Source organism: Mesoplodon bidens (assembly GCF_964165515.1).
Source record: "Mesoplodon bidens genome assembly, chromosome: 2".
NCBI classification, from domain to species: domain Eukaryota; kingdom Metazoa; phylum Chordata; class Mammalia; order Artiodactyla; family Ziphiidae; genus Mesoplodon; species Mesoplodon bidens.
In genome coordinates this window covers 120,125,715-120,150,605 of record NC_138177.1, presented here as the reverse complement: position 1 = coordinate 120,150,605, position 24,891 = coordinate 120,125,715, and the positions used below count along the sequence as shown (strand labels likewise).

General features: G+C 43.1%; 1 protein-coding gene and 1 pseudogene across 2 annotated transcripts in view; one reads left to right on the top strand and one right to left on the bottom strand.

Annotated features, from left to right (window-relative positions):
* ST6GALNAC3 (ST6 N-acetylgalactosaminide alpha-2,6-sialyltransferase 3) overlaps positions 1-24,891 on the top strand; it is a 571,072-nt gene that overhangs the window by 71,840 nt on the left and 474,341 nt on the right. The gene's annotated exons all lie outside the window — the stretch shown is intronic.
* LOC308612245 (protein arginine N-methyltransferase 5-like) lies at positions 9,364-11,259 on the bottom strand (annotated as a pseudogene). Its single transcript has one exon. The product of its transcript is annotated as a protein arginine N-methyltransferase 5-like (transcript).

The window sequence follows — 24,891 nt, the reverse complement described above, 5'->3', positions numbered from 1 at the left end:
TCCCAGAAGACATTTCTTTGGTATGTTATAAAGCTTGGGTTGCAAAAATTTCAGCTGCTCGTCACGTTAGGAGAGGATGGGCTATGAATTGAGAGATGGGAGGGTGGCCAGGGGCTCGATGAGTTTATTTTCTTTTTGGTTTCATTGGCACATTTCATTCTTTTTTCCCTCTTTTGGGCGAACAGGTTTCCCACTTCACAGCAAAATTTCTGTTTAAATTTTTTTCCCCCAGTATCTTTAATTCTTTCTCTTTGTTATTTGCTTCCCCTCCCTTCCCTCAGAGAAAATTCAGACACTTCCACATGTATAAACAAATGCTGGGAAATTGCAATTCTCTTTTATGCAAAGTACATTTTCTCGGGCAGCTCTAAGCCCCGTGTGTGTTCTAAGGCTGCTGACATGGGCTTTCCACTGAGCCACAAGAAAGTGTGTCATTCTTTCTCTTCCACAGCCTGTCTCCTGTCCCCAGGGGACTCAGCAGCAGCCAATCCATAACTTGTCCTCTCTTGTCCTCTCTAATCCCCCAGGCCTTTTCTAATACAGCTTTTCCATTTATTCATGTATCACCAGCCATGACTTGTTCTGTTCCAAGGTGGGGATTGACCAAATGAATAAAAATATATATTTATTTGAGACGTAGGATAGCAAAGGCTTGGGAACCAGGCAGACTTTCGTCCTCAGATTCCCGTGTACTAGTTGTGTAACCATAGTTATTTTCCTTTCCTAAGCCTCAGTTTCTTCATCTGTGAAATGGGGATAGCGTGACTGCCTCATAGTGTTGTGGCAAAAACCAGATAAGATAATTCATGTGAAATTTGGAGCACAGTGTGTAGCACCTGGTGATCATTCTCTAAATGTCCAGGACAGTGTGGATGAGGCTCTCAGCCTTTCTGGCATCTGGGGTCCCAGGTCCTGAATCTTTTTCATCCTTCTGTGCCTGACACATAATAATCATTTTTGTTTCAAAGACAAAAATGCAGGATTTTGCCTTCAAAAGCCATTCAACTAAGTAAAGCGAGGAGCAGGACATGGTTGGTCTCAGTCTGCCACGTCCAGGCATTTAAAAGAAGAGGCTTGGGGCTTCCCTGGTGGTGCAGTGGTTGAGAGTCCACCTGCCGATGCAGGGGACACAGGTTCGTGCCCCGGTCCGGGAAGATCCCACATGCCGCAGAGCGGCTAGGCCCGTGAGCCATGGCCGCTGAGCCTGCGCGTCCGGAGCCTGTGCTCCGCAATGAGAGAGGCCACAACAGTGAGAGGCCCGCATACCGCAAAAAAACCCAAAAAACAAAAAACAGAAAAAAACAACAAAAAAAGAAGAGGCTTGTACAAGAAGTGCAGTGGAAAGGTGTATATTTCCTGGGAGTCTGGCATTCCCTATTAGTCTATAAGCAGACCTTTAAGCAAAGGAGGGCCTTTATGAGTTGTTTAGTCTGTTGGGTGACATTTCTTGGGTGATGTGGTGAGATTCTTAAGTAAGAATCTCATTTCATTCACTTATAAATGAATGGAACAAACCCAGCATTGGGTTCCAGTAAAGTAAGCCCCATTTGTGTCTCAGACTGCACAAAGTAGACTGCAGCAGTGCTCTCCAAGCATCTGCGTCTCACTTGTGCCCTTGAGATGAATGCTTGACGTCCCTCCCTAGAGCATGGAGATGACCTGAGTTTGTACTCTGGCAGTGGTGCTAGATCTGCTCAGGAGAATGCAGATTTCTTCACATTTCCGCACACGGTCCTGTACATTTCTGGATTGTACTTCCTCCTGTGTAGAATGAGGAGATTGGCTAGATTATCTCTAAGATATTCTAGCACTGAAGATCACATTTTCAGTCCCAATTTAAGAGCTTCTTTATATTTCCTGAAGGGAAACTTCTTTATATTTCCTGAAGGGATCTTCACCAATCACCGCCTGGGGGACTGGCTTTTATGTTGAGCGCTCTGGTGTGAAAGGCATACCTCTTTCAAGTTGACCTCAGCTTTCCTCTTTTACCTTTTCTCTTTTGTTCCTGCTTCCTCTCTTCTTTAAAGGTGTCAAGTAAAGCCAACAGTGATGAATCAGGTTTACTTTTCTTTTGGTGACGGTGAAATCGGTGAGTGGAGAGGTTTCGTCCTGTCTCAGTCTAGGTAGACTCCATTCCCTTCTCACTGCCTTTTTTCCTTTTGCTTGTTTACATCTCCCTTACTGAAATTTCCTTGGAGCTTTAGCATGTCCTCTCTTCATCATGTCTTTCCCTTTGTGATCTAAGATTTTCTGTGGATAGTGCCAGTTTTCTGCAACCAGCCATGGAAAGCAGCGCTGCTTAAACTCACAAGGCCCAGCAGATCCCCTGTGACTGTGGCTTACACAGTGGGGGGGGGGCGATAGTGGGACACTGTGAAACATCTCCAGATGCATGAGTACAGAGATGGGTAAACAGTATACGCTCACTGCTTGGTTTCCATCTGTTTTATCTGGACGATGACAGCACCTCAGACTGGGTGCAAAGATTTCTCCAGTGATGGTCAAATGGTGGCCTGAACATACAACAGGCTGGGAACCAGAGGTGACTATTTCAGCAGATCTTGGCTGCAGCTGAGCCTGTTTCTGCCAAGCCAGGGGTTGTCTTGGTCTCAGTGGAGCCGGGACTTCTGTAGCATTGTTACACTCTGGGCTGTAATCCTGACATTTCAACCTCTTGGACACTGAAGAGTGGTTGGGCCTCGAATCTTCAGCCACAACTCCCATTCAGCCTGCTTTGTGACCTGACATATCTGGCATTCAGGCCTCTTTCTAAGCGTGTATTAACACATTGGGGGTCCCTATCAGAGAGGGAACAGGGAGCCCAGGAAGTGGGATAGTGGCCCTGTGTTGATGTCTTTAGATCATTGCCCTCTGCCTTTGTTGGGGATTCCTTGGTGAGGGCTCTGCTAGGGTGTCAGGAGGAGCCATCAGAGCCCCCCTTGTTAGAGGGGAGATACACAGCTAAGCCATGTCACTTTCGAAACTCTGCATTCCTGTCAGCTCTGGAGAAAATTGCCTCCTTCTCACATCACAAGGAAAAGAGTAACTGTTTAAGGACAGGCCATTTGCAAAGACCGAGACCCTGAGAGAAAGGCACATAACCCCCTGCTCTAGTTTGGGTTTCCACAGAAGCTGAACCTGAGACAAGAATTCCAGGGTGCATTAGTTATATAGGAGAGGATCCCGAAAACAGGAGGAAGGATGTCAGCCAAGGCCGTGTTATCAAGCAAGCTGTCCCTGTGGACAACTGGCACTTGATCCCACCGGGAAAGTCTGGGGTACAGTGTAGCACAGGTGCCTCCGGGTTATCCCACCTGAGACATGAAAGATCTGCTGGCCAGATAGCCTCGGGCAAAGAGATGCAAGGGGTGAAGTAATAAAGGCCACGGAGATGTGGTGTAGCACCGGCAGCTTTGCTACAGCTGTTATCCCAGATTCACCTTCCAAAGGAGCTTAGTCATTTTCTTTACAGAAAATGAATCCAAAACCCAGAAAAGCAACTGAGCCTCAAGGTCACAGAGCCAGTTCTTGAGATTCAAGGTCACAAGGATCCAGGTTTCCTGACTCCGGTTGTAGTGCTCTTTCCACTTGGCTACTCAAGGCAGAAATCTAAATTTGTAATGATTTATGAGGCGTATGGTATCTGATTAATGGAACAATATTCCCTTTCTGTCGTGGATTTGTTGGTCTTTTTCTAAGTGAAAAATTATCAAAGGGATTCAATCCTGAGAGCCAGAGAAAGAGCAAAAAATGGCTGAATGTGTAAATAAAGTCTCCCAGGAAGATCATATTTTTGAAGGTATTCATTATTCATGTCTTTTTGTCATTGTCATGTCTTAAGTGTTTACTTGGGCTTCTAGCTTTTTGCTTTTCTAAGGACAAGGCTGATCCATTCTAGAAGAGCCTGACAGCCATCACCTTAACAATGGCTTATTAATATCCAGGTTATTTAAGATGCAGAGGAAACATTTATCACAGAAGAGCAGCTTCTCAACATGTCCTGCCAGGTGCAATGACGCATGTGCCTTGTGCATATCATGCATTTGTGGAGCTCCTCTGGATGAAAGGGTCAGGATTGCTTATAAAGCATTGTGTTAGGTGAGAGTGGGCTTGCTCTTCGATTCCGAAATACCCACAAGCCTTTGGTAACGCTGAGAGTGAAGCACCTGTGTGATTCCCAAGGCTGAGCCAGAGGCTTTAAGCAGCCTGCACCATAACCAGCTTACAACAAGGGGAACACATGCTGAGGATGTCGACTGTGGCTGCAGGCAGAAACAAAGCCCCTAGCAGACCGGAAGTGTTTACATTGGAAATAAAATGCCTGGGTGTGACTCTGAACTCATGGGACTAGCTAGAAACATGACAGGTTATTCTGAGGTTTGGGCTAATCATGGGATTAGCCAAAGACCACATAAAAGTGGAGAAAAGGCTTGGAGATTCCATCTACATTTTCTCTAATTCTTGGATGCATTTTGTTTGTTGAGTTATGTCTCCATTTTCTTATTTATCTGGGGCCAAAAGTTTAAGTCCTACTGTGTGATCATTTATAAACTTTTGGAAAAGGGAGCTTCATATTGGAAAAGCTTGTCCAAGTCTTTCTTTAGAATTCCCAGAAGGGAATTGCTAGGTCTTAAGGTCAGCACATTTTTTTAAGGCATTGGAGGCATCTGGTCTCCAGAAATGGGGAGACCGTTTTTATACTCCCTTTTCTTGTAATTTCTGGTATCTCTTCCCTTAGATCTTCTTCAGTTACGGATGTGTCATTCCTTTTTACTTTGCCAGCCTGATAAGTAGAAAATGATATAACGTCATTGCTTTAATTTGCGTTCCTTTGAATATTATTGTGATATTTTTTCTTGTGCCTATTGCCTATTTGCATGTCATATGGAGTTGCCTGTTCTTGAAGGACACTGATAATGCTCTCCTCCCCTGCCCTACCCTTTTCTGCTGCCGGAATAACTTTAACTAAGCCAGGCGTTCCATTGCCTCTTCCCTTGGGTCCCTATATAGCTATGGGCTGGCTAGAGAGTAACTGTGAGCCCCTGGGGAGATGGACCACCCACTAGAGCTGCTCCCAGCTCAGGGCATCACCTGCCTGTGTGTGCAAATTAGACCAACTGGTAACTTCTGGTTAACAAACCTGTTTGGCAGAAGGGATTTCAATTGGGGATAATCTTCATTCACTTCAATAAAGCAGGGAATGAGTCCGGGCAAGGGGGTCCACTTTTTACTTTCTAAAGTCAGACCTTTCTGTGTTTTGTTGTTGGTATAGCTTGCTCTGTATTGCCAACTTCTGAACTCAAAATGTGTTTTGTTTTAAAAAAATGAACATGACTTTCTTTGAGTGACTTACTTTTGCCTTCTAAGGAAGTGACTGGACGGGGACAACCATATTCTATATCAGGCCATCGACTCTGAGCCCCTTCATTTCTTATTTTCCTCTGTCTGGTGTAGTGCTCTGGGGTGCTGTTTGTTTGTTTTTTTTTTTTTTGTGGTACGCCCGCCTCTCACTGTTGTGACCTCTCCCGTTGCGGAGCACAGGCTCCGGATGCGCAGGCTCAGCGGCCATGGCTCATGGGCCCAGCCACTCCGCGGCATGTGGGATCTTCCCGGACCGGGGCACGAACCCGTGACCCCTGCATCGGCAGGCGGACTCTCAACCACTGCGCCACCAGGGAAGCCTGGGCTGCTGTTTTTGAGAGAAAGGTCTGTTAAAATTAAGAAATATCCACGCTTTTGGTATTTGCCCAGAGTTGGGCCCCTTGGAAATGGGCAACTTTCCCCATTTGGGTGTGTTCTTTAGGACCTTTCCTACTGGCTTAACGAGTTGGCTCGGTCTGTATTAGTGGGGAGGAGATACCAGCTGTCTGTGGTTGGAGCGGACTTTTCAGTGTCGAAGATGAGCTATAGGCCAGGTAGATGCTAATCAGGAGAGAAGTAAAGCTGAACCTGGCCCAGTCCGCCTGAAATTGGGTATATTTATTTCCCCCACGAATTTTCTTGTATATGGGATGTGGCCTATTCTCTTGGAACACCATCAGGATAATGAAAAGGAGAAAACGGAGAGCAGGAACCAACAGCATGAACGCAACCTGCAACGGTCAGGTTAGCGAGGTGTCGGGCACAAGGTTCATACCCTGCATGCAGGACCCTTTCTTTCCCACTAGAGGGCACTCTTGTCACTCTTAAAGCGATAGTACCTGGGAAAAACTGGTTGCTTCTCAGTTGAAGTCCCCAGAAGCACACTGCATTTAAGATGCTACTTTGTGTCTCAGCTTCCATTCTCAAGGTGTGTTATGAACATAACACTCTCCAGCCCAGACAAGAATGGGAAGATTAGTGTCTGGAAACTTCTGTTGTAAATTAGGCATAGTCAGTCCCTGCTTATTTGTGTTTCATTAATGAGATGTGATTGTAGCCCTGGGGCTTTTTTACACTTTCAGAAGCAACATCTACTTTTGAAGTGCTGTACATCCAGTCTGCTCTTCTCCTTTGCCCACATACTTGGTGTAAATGTGGCTGCAGCAGGTCTGTATGGAGGTCGGTGGAAGATGAGGACTTGATCCTCTGTATTGATCCTGTTTATTTTGGGAGAGCTGGAGAGTACCCGTGGTTGGTGTGGGTCAGCCTGACAGGAGATTTTCCATTTAGAGAGGATTTAAAATTTCAAGCAAGGGAAATGCAAGCCATATTTTACTCACTCAATACATCAGGGAGTGCTACCATTTAAAAAAACCGCCATTCTGACTTCTGGGGTTTCCAGGTCATCTGGCAGCCACTGTATGGGATCAGTTCCTTGACCCTTTGTCAGAAGTTCCTCCAGATTACAAGGCATCTCTTTATGGACATCTTTACATTTACACCAATCATTTTTTAAAAAATTTGTCAGCCTTGGAGGATGTGTGAGGTGACTTGCCCTTTACTTGTAAGAATGAGGGGTGACTCCCCCCTAGAAAGTCACCAGTGTCAATCAGTAGAGCTGCTGGCAGTGCTATTCCTGTTGGGGGTATAGGTTTTGGGAGTGGTCGTTGCTTGGCGACCAGCACAGTGACAGCTTGCTTTCTGGCTCCTTGAAACTAAATTTCCACAGGAAGAGCAAAAAGGACTCACATAGCAAATATTCCCCCCTCCCACTCCCGATCCATGACTACTACTACCAGCATCATTACTAGCTAATAATTATATAGCATTACTATGCTCCAGGCATGGTTTATTTTTGTTTATTTTAATAAGGTTTATGTTTTAGAACAGGCTTAGATTTACAGAAAAACTGTGAAGACAGTACAGAGAGTTCTTATATGCCCTATACCCAGTTTCCCCTATTATTAACAAATTAGTATGGCACATTTGTCACAATTAGTAGACCAATGTTGGTACATTATTATTGACTAAAGCCCAGACTTTATTCGGATTTCTTTAGTTTTGACCCACTGTGCTTTTTCTGTTCCAGGGTTCCATTTAGGATACCACATCATATTAATTGTCATGTCTCCTTAAGAGCCTCTTGGCTATGGCAGCTTCTCAGACTTTCCTTGCTTTTGATGACCTTGACAGTTTTGAAGAACGCTGGTCAGGTATTTTGTAGAATGTTCCTCTGCTGGAATTTGTGTGAGGTTTTCTCATGATTAGAGTGGGGTTACAGATTTTGAGAGGAAGACCTCAGAGATAAAATGCCATTCCCATCACACCCTATCAAGGGCACATACTGTCCACATGACTTGTCATGGTTGATGTTGACCTTTGTCACCTAGCTGCAGTAGTGTTTAGCAGGTTTCTTTCCTGTAAAGTTACTACCCCCGTATCCAGACTGTGTTCTTGGAAAAGTCACTGTGTGGAGCCCACACTTAGGAGTGGGGAGTTATGCTTCACCTTCTTGAGGGCAGAGTAGCTACACAAATTCTTTGCAGTTCTCCTGCCCGGGCAATTTATCTCTTCTCATCCATGTATTTATTTATTCAACTGTTTATTTCCATCGGTATGGATATTCATGGAGATTTATTTTATACTTCGGGTTATCATAAAATATTACCTTGTTGCTCGGATTGTTCCAGCTTTGGCCACTGGGAGCCCTTTCCATTGCTCTGTGTCCTCTGACCTACTTCTATCATTGTGAGATGGTTGTTGTTCTTTTGAGTACTTTCTTATTTTCTGACACAAGATACTCCAGGCTCATCTTAACATCTCCTGCCCTAGTTCTAGAATCAGTCATTTCTCCGAGGGTGGTATTAAAACCAAGATCTGGGCACTAAGTGTTGTTGCTACAGGGTTGCTGTTGCTTAGAGGGCCTCTCAGCGGACAGAGCAGGGAAATGTATGTCTATGTACTAATTTATGAATTGATCTGTATGTAACCATCTGTGTCTGTATTAAGCTAAACATGAGCCTACTGATGTCTCCAATTCTAATCCGTTACCATGTGGACCATTCTGGCCTCCTCCCCTTGGGGATCTGTGATCTCCTTCTCCAACAGTACGGTAAACTTGGCTCCCACCATCCCCCATGTATTTACCTAATTGTTCAGTTCCAGTGTGCATGTATAGCAATGTCAGAATTGTTGACAAGACCCCCATGGAAAATAACTTTATCCACTAGAGTACAGTGCCTCTTATGTACAGTTTCCTTTGCTGTAGTTTTACAGACTTCTTATTTCCAAAGTTGCTTAGGGAGCACCTTTTTTTTTTTTTTTTTTTTTCCTCCACTCCTTTCAGTGAGGTTGTTTCATACATTTGTAATACAGTTAGATTGTTTGGTCACATTCTGCATTTCATCTTGGGATTCCCCTAACCTTTTCCATGATTTAAAAAAAAGTTTACATATATTAAAGTTCACTCTTTGTGGGTTTTGAGAAATGCAGGTATCGCCATTACAGTGTCATAGAGAATAGCTTCATCACCCTATGAATTCTCTGTGCTTCACCAGTTCACCTATTTAACCCTTCCCCAATCCACTGATTTTGTTTTTTTTGGAGCAGGAAAGGCCGTAACCTCACTTTATTTGTATTTCCTCCTTACACAAAATCATCAAAATAGGAACAGAGATGGGCAGCGAAAAGGGCTGAAAATTTGTTCAATCCACATGTTCTCAGGGCTATCCCAGAGAGCACTTGAGGCTGAGTGCCTGTTGGAGTAGCCGCAGATCCAACACGAATTCCTCATGCCTTGGCCTGAAGTCTTCACAGCTTGGTGGCGTGAGCCCTGCAATTCTCATCCTTTGCCCATCTTGACGTAAGGCAGGAAAGTGGACTGAAATGCTCCTTTCTGATGGGCAAGGCAAATCAGAACCCATGGTGTACTTACTGCACCTTTGGTGCTACAGGGGCAGAACCTGAAGCTGCTTCCAAGGCTCTAGACACTTGCAGACAGGGCTAGAGGCTGATGGTGTAAGAGCGGCCTGTGGGGTTCTGAATAGCAGAACACACTGGTGCTGTCACAGCCCACTCATACCACGCCATCTTGGAACTGCTGCATCACCAGAGACGCACACAGGTGGTCTGGGCTTCACGCACGGTAATGGGCTGCTTGATGGGGAAGAGGACGGGAAACTGTGAAAACATCTCAGGAGAGTGAGTCTCTGGACAGATACTCAGAGTGATGTCCTGATAAAGCACAGTCTCGAAGTAGCCTGCAAACCCATGCAGCACTGTGTTCACCTCCACGGGAAACCCCAAGGTGCAGTAGCGGTTGTTGTCCATCACAGGATCTCTGTTGGGATGGCTGAAGGTAAAACAGGGCTGGGGCGCAGACGGCTGGTGGAAATTGAGCAGCCATAGCACATAAAGCATCTCAAACTGGGCTTCAGGGTCGCGGTCCTTTTCCCGACAGGCTCGGAACTCATTGTACAGCTTGGAGGAGGAGATGGGAGCTAGAAAGGAGGTATACTCCCCAGGGATGCTCACGCCATCATCTGGTGACAGCTCATTATTAGCTTAGGACCCCAGAAGCTCACTGACAATGATTTCCGCTTTCTCTGGAGCCACCCATTCCCTCATGTCCGATGAGACTACTGTCACCGGGCTTCCCCATTCTTCAAACTGCCAGTTCTCCAGCGTCACCACAGCATTTGGGTTCTTCTCCACAGCGTACAGCTTTATCCGCCAGTCAGCCTGCTTGGCTGCCCGCAGGGAAGCATTCACCAGGGGCCCCTGGCCTGTTCCCAGCACCATCAGCACGTGGACATTGGTGTCCTTCTCTTCCTCTGGCACTCGGTCTAACAGACATTTATAGATGGCCTGCTGGTGTTGAGAGTATTTGACAGGGGCCTTTTCAAACACTTCGTATGTCTGAGATTCCAGATTATCCATCAGTGGCTGGAGTGGGGACTGCAGGTAGTCTTCATAGCCCTTGGCAAAGAGTTCATAGGCATTGGGTGGAGGTCGATTCTGGCTCAAGTCTTCCAAGTCCTGGAGGCAGGAGCAGAACTCTTTCTCTGAGTGGTGGGTGGTGCCTGTGATGATGAATTGCACATCCACCTTGAGGAGTTGGACGATCAGCCTCTGATGCATCTTAGAAAGAACAGGAAATCCCTTCTTATTGGTCAGGAAAATGCTGGTGGGGAGAATGGCTGCTTTGATGGGCTTCCCCAAGCCAACGATCAATGACATGATGAGATGAGAGGTCAGCACCAGTTTCGAGAGCCACCGCAATCCTCTTGTTATAATCACACAAGGCCTGGAAGTTGTGCCACCACATCCACGTCTTCTCCTCTCCACTGTACTCCTCTGTGTGTGAAGTTGGCGCATCTCTCGGGTCCTCTGGTGCCACCAGTGGCACTCACATCCAGAACATGGAGGAGTGGTGGCCAGTGGGATGTGGGTGGTCAAAACTCTTGCCAAGTTTGTGTTATCGTCCTGATGTAGGGGAAGCAGGAAAGCTGGAAGACCCAAATATGCCCCAAAATTCAGCTCCTGTAACATAGCTGCCTCGGAGCTCCTGTGGATCTTCTCCACTTTTGAGTCTGGACGAATCCATGGAGAAAGCTTTCCCACAATCAGTGTATTCCAGTCCCTTCCTGACAGCAGTAGGTCTGATCGTGTCTGAGGGCCTGGCCGATTCTTAGCAGGTTCCTGAGTGAACTCCCTCTTGAAACGTGGGTGGAACACAGGCATGCAGAGGAAATCAACCCCCTGCTTGGCCACAGCCCCCAGTGTGTCAGCCATTTCGGGGATGCAATTCAGGTCCCTCCCGCTGGACACGCGACTTCCATGGGCACCGCCGACCACCATCGCCTCCACCTTTTCCCTCGCGTTGTCCACGCCGAGATTCCCTGACCCCACTGATTTTTTTAACTGTCTCTGTGGTTTTGCTTTTTCCAGAATGTCATATCATATAATTGTAATAATACAGAACATAGCCTTTTCAGATTGGCTTCTTTCACTTAGCAAAATGTATTTAAGATTTATTTATGTCTTTTCATGGCTTGGTAGCTCATTTCTTTTTATAATATTTCATTGTGTGGATATACTCCAATTTGTTTATCCAGTCACCTATTTAAGGACATCTTGGTTGCTTCCAAGTTTTGGTGGCTATGAATAAAGCTGCTATAACATTTGCTTGCAGGTTTTTGTGTGGCCATAGTTCTGAAGTCAGTTGGGTAAGTTCCAAGGAGTGTGATTGCTGGATTATATGCCAAGACTATATTTAGCTTTGTAAGAAATCGTCAAACTGTCTTCCAAATTGGTTGTGCCATTTTGTATTCGTGCCAGTGAAGGATGAGAATTCCTGTTGCTCTTTTTCCTTGCCAGCAACTGGCATTGTCAATTTTCTTTTTTGTATTTTAGCCATTCTAATAGGTATGGCTATAAGGTATGCTGCGGTATCTCGTTGCTTTATTTTGTAATTTCCTAATAATGATGTAAAACATTTTTTCATATGCTTATTTGTCATCTATATACCTTCTTTGGTGAAATCTCTACTCAGATCTTTTGTCCATTTTTATTGGGCTTTCTTACTGTTGAGTTTCATGAGTTCTTTGGATACAAGTCCTTTGTCAGATATGTGTTTGCAAATATCTGCAAATTTCCGTGGCTTCTCTTTTCATTCTTTTAAGTCTTTTGAAGAGTAGAAGTTTTTAATGTTAATAATGTCCAATTTAGATCATGCTTTTGGTGATGCTTCTAAAAACTCATCTCCAAACCCAAGGTAGCCTGGATTTTTTCCTTTGTTCTCTTCTAAAAATTTTATAGTTTTGCATTTACATTTAGGTCTGTGATACAGTTTGAGTTAATTTTTATGAGAGATGTAAACCCTGTGTTTAGTTTTTTTTTTTTTTTTTTTTTTTTTTTTGCATGTGGATATTCAGTTGTTCCAGCACCATTACTTGAAAAGACTATCCTTTCTCCATTGAAATATTTTTGCTCCTTTGTCAAGGGTCACTTGACTATTTGTGTGGATCTGCTTCTGGGCTCTCTATTCTGTTCCATTGATGTATGTGTCTATTCTTTCACCAATACTGTGCTGTTTGGATTACTGTAGCTTTACTGTAAGTTTTGAAATCATTTAGTGTGATTCCTCTAATTTTTTTGTTCTTCAGTACTGTGTTTGCTGTTCTAGATCTTTCGGTCCAGGCATGGTTTTAAGTCCTTTACATATGTTAACTCACTTAGTCCTCACAGTAACCCACTAAGAGGCCCATAGAGATTAAGTGGCCTGTTCAAAGTCACATAGCTAATAAGTGGGGGAGGCAGGACCCAAGCCTCGGCAGTGTGGCTGCAGTCGCTGGCTCACATCCACCCACCAGGTGGCCTCTGAAGGTAATAAAGAAGGGATCCTTGTTTATTTTTGACACCTTAGTGAGAATACTTAGAGGTGATTTCCTGGACCCATTGTCTTGGGAAACAGGCAGTGTAGTGGGGAGTCTCAGAGTTCTTGCTTTAATTTCAGAGACTTAGGTTGACACCTGACTCTACCAATTATAAGCCTGGCTAGACCTTGGGCAAACAAGGCTCCATGGTCAGAGTCTTCACCTGTAAAATGGGAGCATAATGGACCTTTAATGGGATCCTGCTGGCTTACTTAACAGTCCCCTTTCTCAGCAAAGGTGGGTGTCTGTGCAGTGTGGTTCTGCTCCCTGTTCCCAAACACTTGTTTTCAGCTCTCTGATGCTATATTGTATTATACTTAACTGTTTTCATGTCTGATTTCTCCAAAATATTGTAAGCTTTTAAAAGATAGACCTTTTGGGCTTCCCTGGTGGCGCAGTGGTTGAGAGTCCGCCTGCCGGTGCAGGGGACACGGGTTCGTGCCCCGGTCTGGGAAGATCCCACATGCCGCGGAGCGGCTGGGCCCGTGAGCCATGGCCGCTGAGCCTGCGCGTCCGGAGCCTGCGCTCCGCAACGGGAGAGGCCACAACAGTGAGAGCCCCGCGCACCGCAAAAAAAAAAAAAAAAAAAAGATAGACCTTTTAATGGGTATCATTTATCTTTTCATCTCTGTCCCTAACACAGCGTCTGGCACATGAAAGGCTCTAAATAAAATGATTGTTCAGTAAATGCGGCAGGATATATTATAGATGGGTGAAGCTAGAAACAGGCTGACTCTAGGCACTGTCCATGGCTCAGAAGGCAGTTCGGAAAAGGACTCCAGGCCTAAATTCTCCAACCTAACTCATCATTACCACAGAAAGAGACACCATCTTCAATTCAGACTGTTCTGCTCTGTCCCCTAGAAAGTGTCTATGCTTTCCTATCTCTACTCTTATTCCCAGAAAGTGGGAAAGGAAGCTGCCTCCCCACTCCATCACCACTCATCACTGCTTAAACCACATGGGAGCCTGAAACAGTGGTGAGAACCCTGCACTTGTCAGCAAAGGGCCTCGGTAGGGTTCCCAGCTCAACCACTTGCCACCTTCATGATCTTGGGCATACTCCTAAACATCACCATTCCCTCATCCATATACTGTGGCTACCATTTCTACCCATTTGTTAAGGAGAATAAGCAAGCAACACAGGAGTGTGTAGTTTACATTATAAAACACTAGGTAAATACCAAGAGCTATCATTAGATAATAGTAAAAGCTACTAATTACCAGGTACTTACTCACTGACAGGCACTGCTCTAAGTGCTTTGTACATTATCTTTTTTAAGCCTTATAAGCAATACGATAGCTCCTGTTATCCCTGCACTAACTAAGGTACCTGTAAGCAAGAGAGAGGCTGATTCTTCCTGGCTCAAGTTTTTTTTTTTTTTTTTTAATGTACATTTTTAATCCAAATCTTGTGGGGTACTTTTTAAAAAATAAATTTATTTATTTATTTATTATTTTTGGCTGCGTTGGGTCCTCGTTGCTGCGCGCGGGCTTTCTCTAGTTGCGGCGAGCGGGGGCTACTCTTCGTTGCAGTGTGTGGGCTTCTCTTGTTGCCGAGCACAGGCTCTAGAGCTCGCGGGCTTCAGTAGATGCGGCGCGTGGGCTCAGTAGTTGTGGCTCGCAGACTCTAGGCGCGTGGGCTCAGTAGTTGTGGCGCACAGGCTTAGTTGCTCTGTGGCATGTGGGATCCTCCCGGACCAGGGCTTGAACCCGTGTCCCCTGCGTTGGCAAGCGGATTCTTAACCACTGCGCCACCAGGGAAGCCCCCTGGCTCAAGTTTTAAAAAATAAAAAAAAGAAGAAGGATAAGAAGGATAAGAAGGAGGGGGAGAGGATTAGAGGGGGAGCAGGGGGAGGAGGGGGAGGGGAAGAAGAAGAAGAAAATAAAATTTTTAAAAGATGCTGGAGTTACTCAAAGAATGAATCAGTCCCTAAGCATCCAGCCCAGACTGGGTAGGGACCAGGGGCAACCCCAGAAACTGCAGCAGCAGACATTGATGGACCTGCTCTCCAGACTATATAAAGGTGCATAAAGGTGCCTCAATACCAAGAGCCCCTGTCACTGGGTTTCAAATTCCTAGGCTAGAGAAGTTAATTGGCCTGACTCAATAATTTATAGGGATACTTACTATATGTGAGGCACTGTGCTAAATGCTTTACATGAGTTAGTTAACTTAATCTTCACATCCACCCTATGAAGGAAGTACTGTCATTGTTCCTGTTTTACGGATGGGGAAACTGAGGCAGGAGATGTTAAGTAACTTGCCCAAAGTTATGCAGATAGGTGTTGTGGAGTCAGGTTCCAGAGCCTGCCCTGTTATTTATGGCACTGAACTACCCTCCCCCCCCTCACACCCACAGAGGGTCTGAATACATAGTTCTTTCAGGGATGGTTGTTGAGACATTCAGAGGCATTATTTGAACTGGCTATGAAAGGATGAGTTGGAGTTTATAGGTGGATTAGAAGGGAAAGAGTATTTCAAGTAGAGGAGACAATATGAGTTAAAGCACAGGTGGATGAAAGTATGTAATGTGTTCAGAAAATGACTAATAATTGCGGACGTCAAGGGGTAGAAAGGAATGGCTGGTGATTAAACTCAAAAGGTTAAGGCTAATGCAGTAGGCATTGCGGAGCTCTCAAAAGAATTTAAGCAGGGGAGTAATTGTCTAGATATGTTTCAAAACAATTCCTGTGGTAGCAATGTGGAGGCTGGCTTGAACGTGTGTCGGAACAGTTTGAAGGCAGGGGGACCTGCTAGAAGGCTCTACCATAGTCTAGATAAGACAGTGCATCAGCTTCTGGATAAGACAACAGATGTTCCTGCTTTTGGTGGTTTGGGGAAGTTGTACACCACAGAGTGAAGGAAGAGATGCTACAGGTTCATCAGAGTCCCATTGGGAAATGCTACCTTATTAGTCTCCGACAGTGCTCCATGAAGTAGCCAGTCTGGGAACTGTTTGTCACTGTTTGAACCAAGATAAGGAACTTGCACCAGAATGTAAATCAATGCACTGCTTCCTTCATTGAGAAAGTCGTGGCATGCACACCCGCCCCCCCCACACACACTGACTGAAGCAAACAGTAAGCTCGTTTCGTGACAAAGTTGATTTACATTCTAGAGCAAACTCCTGTCTCCTTGTAGCCTGATAACAATTTGTAGACCTTCACCAGTCCACAACCACAATTAGAGGAGCTTGCTATATGATCAATTTATTATATTTATTATATGTAGGTGTTATACTTTAAATATCTTTTTCTCTACGGTCAAACCTTTAACGTGGAAAACATGGTTTCAGCGTTTTAAGAGTTTTCTTTTTATTCTACAGGCAAGCCACTTATGTCAAGGAGTCCTCTTTTGCTTTTTATATTTTGGAATGTTACATGATCACTTAACCTTGATTAATAATTAATAACTCTTTCTGTAGAGATGGGCTTGTGACCTCTTCCTGCTCTCCAGTATTGTTAAGAGCTAAGCTGCCTTTCAGACCTCAGGTTCTCTCCGACCTTCAAGACTTGGGCTACGATGCCTTCTCCAGGATTCTCAGACGTTATAGAGCACTGGAGAGGGAATGGAAGTAATGATTTCTCTATCACTTGAGTGTAAAGCGTAAACCGAATCAACACTTAGCAGTGATGTTATTAAAGGGATTCAAACATCAGTAACGTGTCTGAACTAATGGACCTTAAAGATTCTTTGTGACCCTGAGATTTTTCTATTTGACTAAGGTCACAGAGCTAGTGTACGGCAGAGTGGGGCCGGCATCTGGGTCTCCTGACCCTCTGTCACGCTGCTTCTCTGCTTGCTTCCCAGCCCCCTCCCCTCAGTCCTTCACTAAAAGCAGCAGAAGAAATGACAGGTTCCTTAGAGGATGGAATAGATGCCGTGGGTCTTCATTTAATGATGGGACCTTTGGAGGTTTTTTCTCTGCTGATGACCACAGCAGAAAGATGCTTTACATACTGTATTGAGATATAAATTTAGATAGCAGATGGGCTGACACTGATGTTCTAAAGTACATGTTGGGAAGATAATTCCCAATCTCCTGAGGAAAGAGGTGTCAAATTCAATTTTACTAAGGAGCTGAACTGTAATTTGGCTATTCCAACTCTGGCTTGCCCCAGCAATGAGCCACATAATTTGCCTTGAAAGGCCACCCCTTGATTTGGACACAGTCTGTACAGATGCCAGTTTAACACAGTGCCTAATGCTGAGTCTGTGCATTTCTACTGGTTTGCCTTGTCTAAATGCTATTTACTCATAGTGGTGCCCCTTATTGTTTCAGTTAAATATTATCAGGCTTTCCTCACAAACCCTTAAGTGAAGATCAGAGTTGGTCAGAAAAAGTTGTTAGAAATGGACATTTGTCAATGTCAATTGGCCAGAGACAGTCAGCACTTAGCTTGGGGAATAGGACCAAGAAAAAAAAAGAGATCTTCAGAAAGCATGCTCCAGAATCCTCTGAAATCCATTGTCCAGACGTACAGCTCATCACCTTGGCTTTGCTGCTCACCAGCTGTGTGAGTGGGCATGTTACTTAGCTTCTCTGAGTCTCTTTCTTTACTGTAAAGTAGAGATAATAAGTCCCAATCCATGGTATGATTGTGAGAATAAATGACTCATATCAGAGGTGCTCAGCCCACTTTCAGGCAATCGGCAGGTCCTCAATAAGAGTTTAACTTGAATCTGTTGCACATGCATTATCCATTGTATCTCGATGTCTCTCTGTACCACAACATGCCATTTTATTCCTGCCTCCATGCCTTCTGCTTGTGAGCTGGAGCTGGGTATGGCCTAATGGTTAATGACCTGGCTTTGGTGTCAGGCACATCTGGCTGGAGTTTGAATTCTCTGTTGTGAGACATGGTTAAATTAATTGACTTCTTCAAGCCTCAGTTTCTTCACTTGATAAAATGGGGGAAATAATGGCACCTACCTTCCAGTGGCGTAGTGAGGATTAAATGAGCTAAGGCTTGTGAGTGCTTTGTCAAGATACCCATGAGTCAACGTATTGAGCTCCTGTTATGTGTTATAAGCCCTGGAAGTAGAGTGGTGGGCAAACTGGACAGTCCCTGCCATCACGGAGTGGCCAGGCCTAACAGGGTGTGACTATACACAGTTATAAACGTGGAAGTAAATAATTAGAAATAATTCCAGGGCTTCAAAGTATTTAAAAGAAGAATAAGTGCTGTGAGAGAACTTACAGGGGGACCCAGCCGGACCTGGGAATCACATAAGACTTCACTGAAGGTTGATGTGAACGATAAAGGGCGGGTGACCAGGTCCAGAGCCAGAGAAAGACTGTTCCTGGTAGGGGGACTAGCGTGTGTTTAAACTCAGAGGTAAGAGAACGTGTGGTATGTTTTGAAGGGGGTCTTATTCCTTGAATAAAAAATGAGGATAGTATTAAATAGTTCATTGATTTTAAGACTCACCTTTTTCTTCACATTTTAATGTATTTAAAACTTATATGTGTCTTACAATGAAAGACATTATAATATTGGCAGTATTCTTTTCTTTCTTGGTGGTGGGTAAAATAATGGGGTGTCTTACATTCAGAGCATTTTAAGATTTGATGAAATACAGTGACTTTTGCTTTTTGAAGATCGTTGTGAAAATTCAAGTTGAGGTACACAATGCATCTGATATTTACCTGATGCTTCCACAGCAGTTTGAAGGTAGCTGCAGACTATAAAACCAGACCCACGACCCAGTACAAACTTTTCAAACTGCCAAAGTTAAAAGCTGTTACGGCCCATGCTTAGTAAAACATGCCAAAGCTCAGAGCCACCCACCCTTAGCCTTAATGCCTCCCAGTGTATTTTGCCAATTTTAATATTGTTAAGGTTCATGGCAAAATGCTCAAGATGTTGGCGTCTTTGAGAAGCTGTCTCTCCTGCCCAGGTTCTGAACTAACCGAGAAATAAGATGAAAGAACTGGCAGAGGGAGAACCAAAATGTCACTAGTTCTAGCCTGGAGTGTGTAGCTTGCATCTGTGGGTAACTGGGCTCCCGGCTACTGCACCCAGAATTATCCTGTGCAGTCACAGGTACACCGATAGGGAAGGTGTGGAGGAACAAAGGAGGTCTGGGTGCTCTGTGGGCACTCCCTCCAAGGAAAGAAGGGAGAAGCAGACAAAACAGGAGCCTCACAGATCAGATCAGTCACTCTCTAGGGCAGGAGGGGAATGCCAGTAGGGCCCCAGCCAAGGAAAGGAGACTTTTGGAGTTGGGTAACACCTTGTATTGAATAGGCATAAATAAACACATTAGGAAGGAGAAAAGAAAGGATGATGTTAGTCAATTCCAAGGCTGAGTTTATGGAATCAGAATGAAAAAATGCATTTGATTGAAAAAAGTGGGCATTTAAAAAATGTCCAAGACTTAAAAAAAATGCAAAAAGTAGTAATAAACTGTGTTGCTGTAGAGAGGGGACAAAACGTTTAAAAAGGAAATTATTTCAAAGGTCCGTATAAAGCCTTGGATTCTGTAAAGGCTGGTTCATTACTGGCCTATCTCTCTGCCCGTCAGGGAGTTGGCACGGAAGAGAGATCTGTGGTGCTGAGAAAAAGCCATGGGTGTGTTTTGCACTGCATATGGTTTAGCTTTGTTTTTGTATCCGACAAGCTAGTTTAATTTACACTTGTAGTTTTGATACACTCAGCACTGTGAATTAAGTATTGGGGGGGTCTGGTGAAAGGCACACAAACCACAGTAGCTCATTTCCTTTCATTGATCCAAGCCCAAAGCATTGCTGTTGCATCCTAGAGATTAAAACCCTTGATTCACACAAGAATAGTCTGGTGCAATCTGGAAAGATGTTGTCATGGTCTCTCAGGAGTAAATAATATGAATTTTTAAACATTCCGCAGGAATAATTAACATGATTTCAAGTATTCTAAAGCATCAGGATGTACAGTATTGCTTATTACAGTGGAAGAAACAGCCAGATATTTTGAGAAAACTGTAAAGGTAGAACTGTGTATTTTTAAGGACTAAGTATTTCTTCTGTTTGTTCTTAACCCAGCAGGTATTTGCTGAGGCTATTGTGTGTGTGTTCTGGGGACAGTGTTATCCCAAATAATAATATTATATAGAGATAGTCTATAATCTCCTACTTACAAACACTCTGATAGATTCTATCTCTTACCCTATCTTGGCATTTCTCTAGTGGAGCTATTGATGTTTACTGTCGTTTTTAGTGTTCTGCACTAAATTAAAAAAATAACTCTCCCTAAGTAATTACAGAATGTTCTAATTAATTTTATTATTAGCAGATATCCTAAAAATCATAAACAAGCACAAAGAAAAAAAAATGGAGCTAACCACTGTTTACATTTTTGTGAATGTCTTTCTAATATTTTATTTATTTTTGTATACAAACATATATAATAAAATTATGTCATTATATGTATCATATATAAATTTTATGTATATAAAGTGTATGATAAATTTTATATAAGTAAAAGTTATATATAATTGTATAATTTTATTATATATATATGTATATCTGTATAAGCTAGCTTAATTTACAATGTTAATATACAAATTTATATTAAATTTATATTTACATATAATTTAATACATATACTTATATGTATTATAAAACATACATTTATATGTTTGTAGTCTGCCCATTTCTTTAACTTAGCAATAGGTCGTGAAGATTTTTTTCATATCAATAAATATGTTTCTATGATATGCTACTTAATGGTATCCATGTACAGTAAGTCCCCTACATACAAATGAGTTCTGTTCTGAGAGCACGTTCGTAAGTCTGATTTGTTTGTTAAGTCCAACAAAGTTAGCCTACGTACCCACCTAACACAACTGGTTATATAGTACTGTACTGTAATAGGTTTATAATATTTTTCACACAAATAAAACATAAAAACAAACACAAACAAAAAATAAATAGAACATTTTTAATCTTATAGTACAGTACCTTGAAAAGTACAGTAGTACAGTAGAACAGCTGGTATACAGGAGCTGCCATCGAGTGAACAGCCAAGAAGAGTTACTGACTGGAGGAGGGAGAGGGGGTGGGAGATGGTAGAGCTGAAGGATCGTCAGCAATAGGAGATGGAGGGCAAGCAGCAATGTCACTCATGCATGATGTTGATGACACAGATTCTGGTTCCTTGCTGGATTCAATTCTATATACTGTCTTGAAAAAATGATCCAATGATGTCTGGGTAGTAGCTCTTTTTTTCTCATCATAGATGACACGGTAGCACTGGACTGCATTCTGAATGGCTGCTGCAGCCTTTGTGTACCATTCTTTGTTAAGGTCCTGTGCCTTAAAAACTAACAGTGCCTTCTCAAGGAAAGAAAATCCCTTGCCATTTCCTGCATTGTGAATCTCTTCGGTTCTTCAGTAACTTCTTCTTGCTCTGTCTCTCTTTGTCCTTTCTCTGGGCCTCCAATCCCATCAGGTCTTCATTAGTAAGCTCCACATTCGCATCTTTGAAAGCTCGCAAGTTGAAGGTTCAAATGTAGGGGACTTACTTATAGTTTTTAGTGGTGTTTTTGCTGGGTCAACATTATACTTAAGGAAAAAAGGACTTTGGACATGTATAACCAAAGTGCCCTCCAGAGAGTCTGTAAACAGTTTACATTGTTTTTTGGGTGTGCTTATTTTTCCATACCCTCTCACACCAGATAATCTCATTATTTTTAATGTCAGATGAGACTATACAGTTGACTCTTGAACAACATGGGGGTTAGGGGCACTGACCCTCCAAGCAGTCGAAAATCCATGTATAATTTATAGTCGGCCCTCTGTATCCTCAGTTTCACATCAGGAGATTCAGACAACTGTGAATCATGTAGTACAGCAGTATTTACTATCAAAAAACAATCCACATATAAGTGGACCCATGCAGTTTAAACCCATGTGGTTCAAGTGTCAACTGTATTTTCATGCTTTATTTGCATTTTTGACTTTTTGATGCTAAATATTGCAAAGCTATTACTTGACAGCAAAACAGAAAACATGATGTCTTATTTCATCCATATCTTGGTTTGATTCATTTGCTTTGAATCCCTTGGGGTCAGCTGCTCTGAGGCACAGGCCTTTGGGGTTGGCCTGGCCAGGATGGGGACCCAGTTGAGAAAACAGTGAAATTAAGGTAGTTTGAGAATATCATGGTCCCGGTAAAAGAAGTACCAGAAGATGAGAAAGAAGTACAGAGAAGAAGAAAGAGAGAAATCAAAGACTTTTTTTTTTTTTTTCCTTAAAAATATTCTCCTTAGGTCTATATCATGAAAAGAAGGAAGAAAACTTCTTTTCCCCCTGTTAGCCACATTACCCCTTGGCCACTGTTCCAGAGCTCGGGACAGACTGTTTGTCCTATACTTTGTTTCTAATGTGGATGAAATAATTTTTGTGTGATCTTTTAAAAACGAAGATCCCAATCACATTGCTTCTCCAGAAAAAATACTTCCTACGTTACTAACTTTGGGAACATAAGTTATTGGTCATTTGGGAAACTACTTATCCTTTTATTTTTCCAATTTAAACATTAACCAAGGCAATCTAAGCTTTGCCTTTTTTTTCTCTTGGGTAACTTGATTCCTCAATTATAAATAATGATTATTTAATGTCTGTTAATTCTATCACAGTTTAGGGTGAATTCTAATTAGCCATTTCCCTAAGATACGTGGTTTGTGGCTTGAAAGGTTTTCTAATGCCTTTCCACCCTAGAACTAATGACTCAGAACCAAGAAAGACTGACACAGAGCTTCATCTTATGCTGGGGCTGCAAATGCCCCAGAGGGTGCCTACACCTCTTGCAGCCTTGCTGCTACATGCAAATAACACCCGCTGCGAGGCTGGTCTCAGTATTGTACCTGCTCTGCATTGTGCCCAGAAGGCTTGGTTTGACTTACAGGATGCTCATCTCAGGGAGGTCACAAGCACTGTTTCTTCACTGGAGTCCGAGATAGTCATTTTTCCTAGTGCTTTAAAAAGATTAAAATGTGGTTTTATGGATAGTCATCACCCAGATTTTTGTGAAAGCGTCCCTAATCCTAATTAGTGGTATAAACAGATTCAGAGAGAGTAAAGAAAGATATCTATGGCTTCTAATTCAAATTAGGCTAACTGTAGTGATTGGTCACCCATTGTCTTAGTCTGTTGAGGCTGCCATAACAAACTACCATAGACTGTGTGACTTATAAACAACAGAAATTTATTTCTCACAGTTCTGGAGGCCTTAAGTCTGAGATCAGGGTTCTGATGTCACGTTCTGGTAAGAGCCCTCTTCCAATTTACAGACTGCTAACTTCTTACTGTATCCTCACGTGGCAGAAAGAGGACAAGCTCACTCTTTGGCCTCTTTTTACAAGGGCACTAATCCAGTTCATGAGGGCACCACCATCATAATAGGGATTAGGTTAGATTTCAACACATGAAATTTTGAAGGACATAAGCGTTCATAACACCCACCAGCTTTGGTATATAGATGTTCGGAGATTCAACATGACTTCTTTCCTGAGCATAATGTATAAACTGGGCTTAAAATATAAGTTGATTCATAAAAAAGTTGGTCCTAATTTTACCCTATATAAGAATGAAACATCGTTCAGAATATTTAAAGAATGGGGAATTCTGTTCAGTAGAATTTTTTGATTGAGTTAAACAGAGGAAGGTAGGGAGTTATTGTTTAATGAGGACAGAGGTTCAGTTTTGCAAGATGAAAAGAGATGGATGGTGGTGATGTTTGCATAACAGTGTGAATGTGTTTAATATAATTGAACTGTATACTTAACAATGGTTGAGGTGGTATATTTTATGTTATGTGAGGTTTTTTGTTTGTTTTTGTTTTTGTTTTTGTTTTTTGTTTTTGTTTTTGTTTTTTGCGGTATGCTGGCCTCTCACTGTTGTGGCCTCTCCCGTTGCAGAGCACAGGCTCCGGACGTGCAGGCTCAGTGGCCATGGGTCACGGGCCCAGCCGCTCCGCGGCATGTGGGATCTTCCCGGACCGGGGCACGAACCCGTGTCCCCTGCATCCGCAGGCAGACTCTCAACCACTGCACCACCAGGGAAGCCCTATGTTATGTGTTTTTAAACAAAATTTTAAGAAAGAGTTAAATGCAAGTTTCCTTTTGGAGAGCTTTTCAGTCCACATTTTGACTTAGTAAATGTAGGAGATTAAATTTAACTGTGTGTGTACTGGCTGTTTGAGGGTCATCATTATGCATGCAGCCCTCATTTTATAGGACTGGAGAGGCAGAATGTGTTTTGGATCTAGGACATGTTTGAGAAGGAGCTTAAAATTCCTTTATATTGTTGTGCATTCCTGTGATTTGCATTTTTCTCCTAAATGAGCAGACAGAAAAATAAGTTGGATCCCAATTAATTGGGTTCTAATTTATCTGTGTTTTAGGCTCTATATTAAAAGATCAGCCACCTAACGTAGTATTTAATCGTAACCAATTTTGTATGTAACCGCACAGGAGAAAAAGAGCTTAAGTGCAGCTTTCTTCCCATCCATGCTTTCCCTCGGCCATTGTGCTTTGTGTTCTTGAGACTCAGTAAATTCTTTTGAAGGTCAGCTATGGCGCAGAGGAGAATTAATATTAAAATGCATTTAATAAATAAGCTGTCAGATGATTCTCTAAGATACATAGCAGCTGAAAGTCTTCCCTCCTTTTTCTTTCAGTTTGCTGCGTACAGGGGGAATGATGGTTAATATAGAGTCTCTGTTGGCATCTCCTAATGGGCCTTCAGTAATCATTTCTATCGCAGTGTTGCTCCATTGCTGTCATCAGCCTTGAGTGACGGAGCACTTTTCTCACAGAATACAGCCCCTCCCTGGAAAGGAGGAAGCAGGAAGAGTCATCTATGTACCAGTGTAACAGGATGAGAATAGAAACAAAATCACAGATTTGGCAGAGAAGGCCTGCACGCTGACCCCGTGTTCCTGGCAGTCTGAGTGGGGTTTTGGTCTTTGGTTTGAATTGTCGTGATTATTTAATGTTAAACCTGCAGAGTGTTATGAGGCCATGATTTTGAACTCCGTGCCCTTCAGAGGGGCTCTCCTTAAGGCACAAGTGCAGGAAGATTAAACATTAATTAAAGTATGCAAA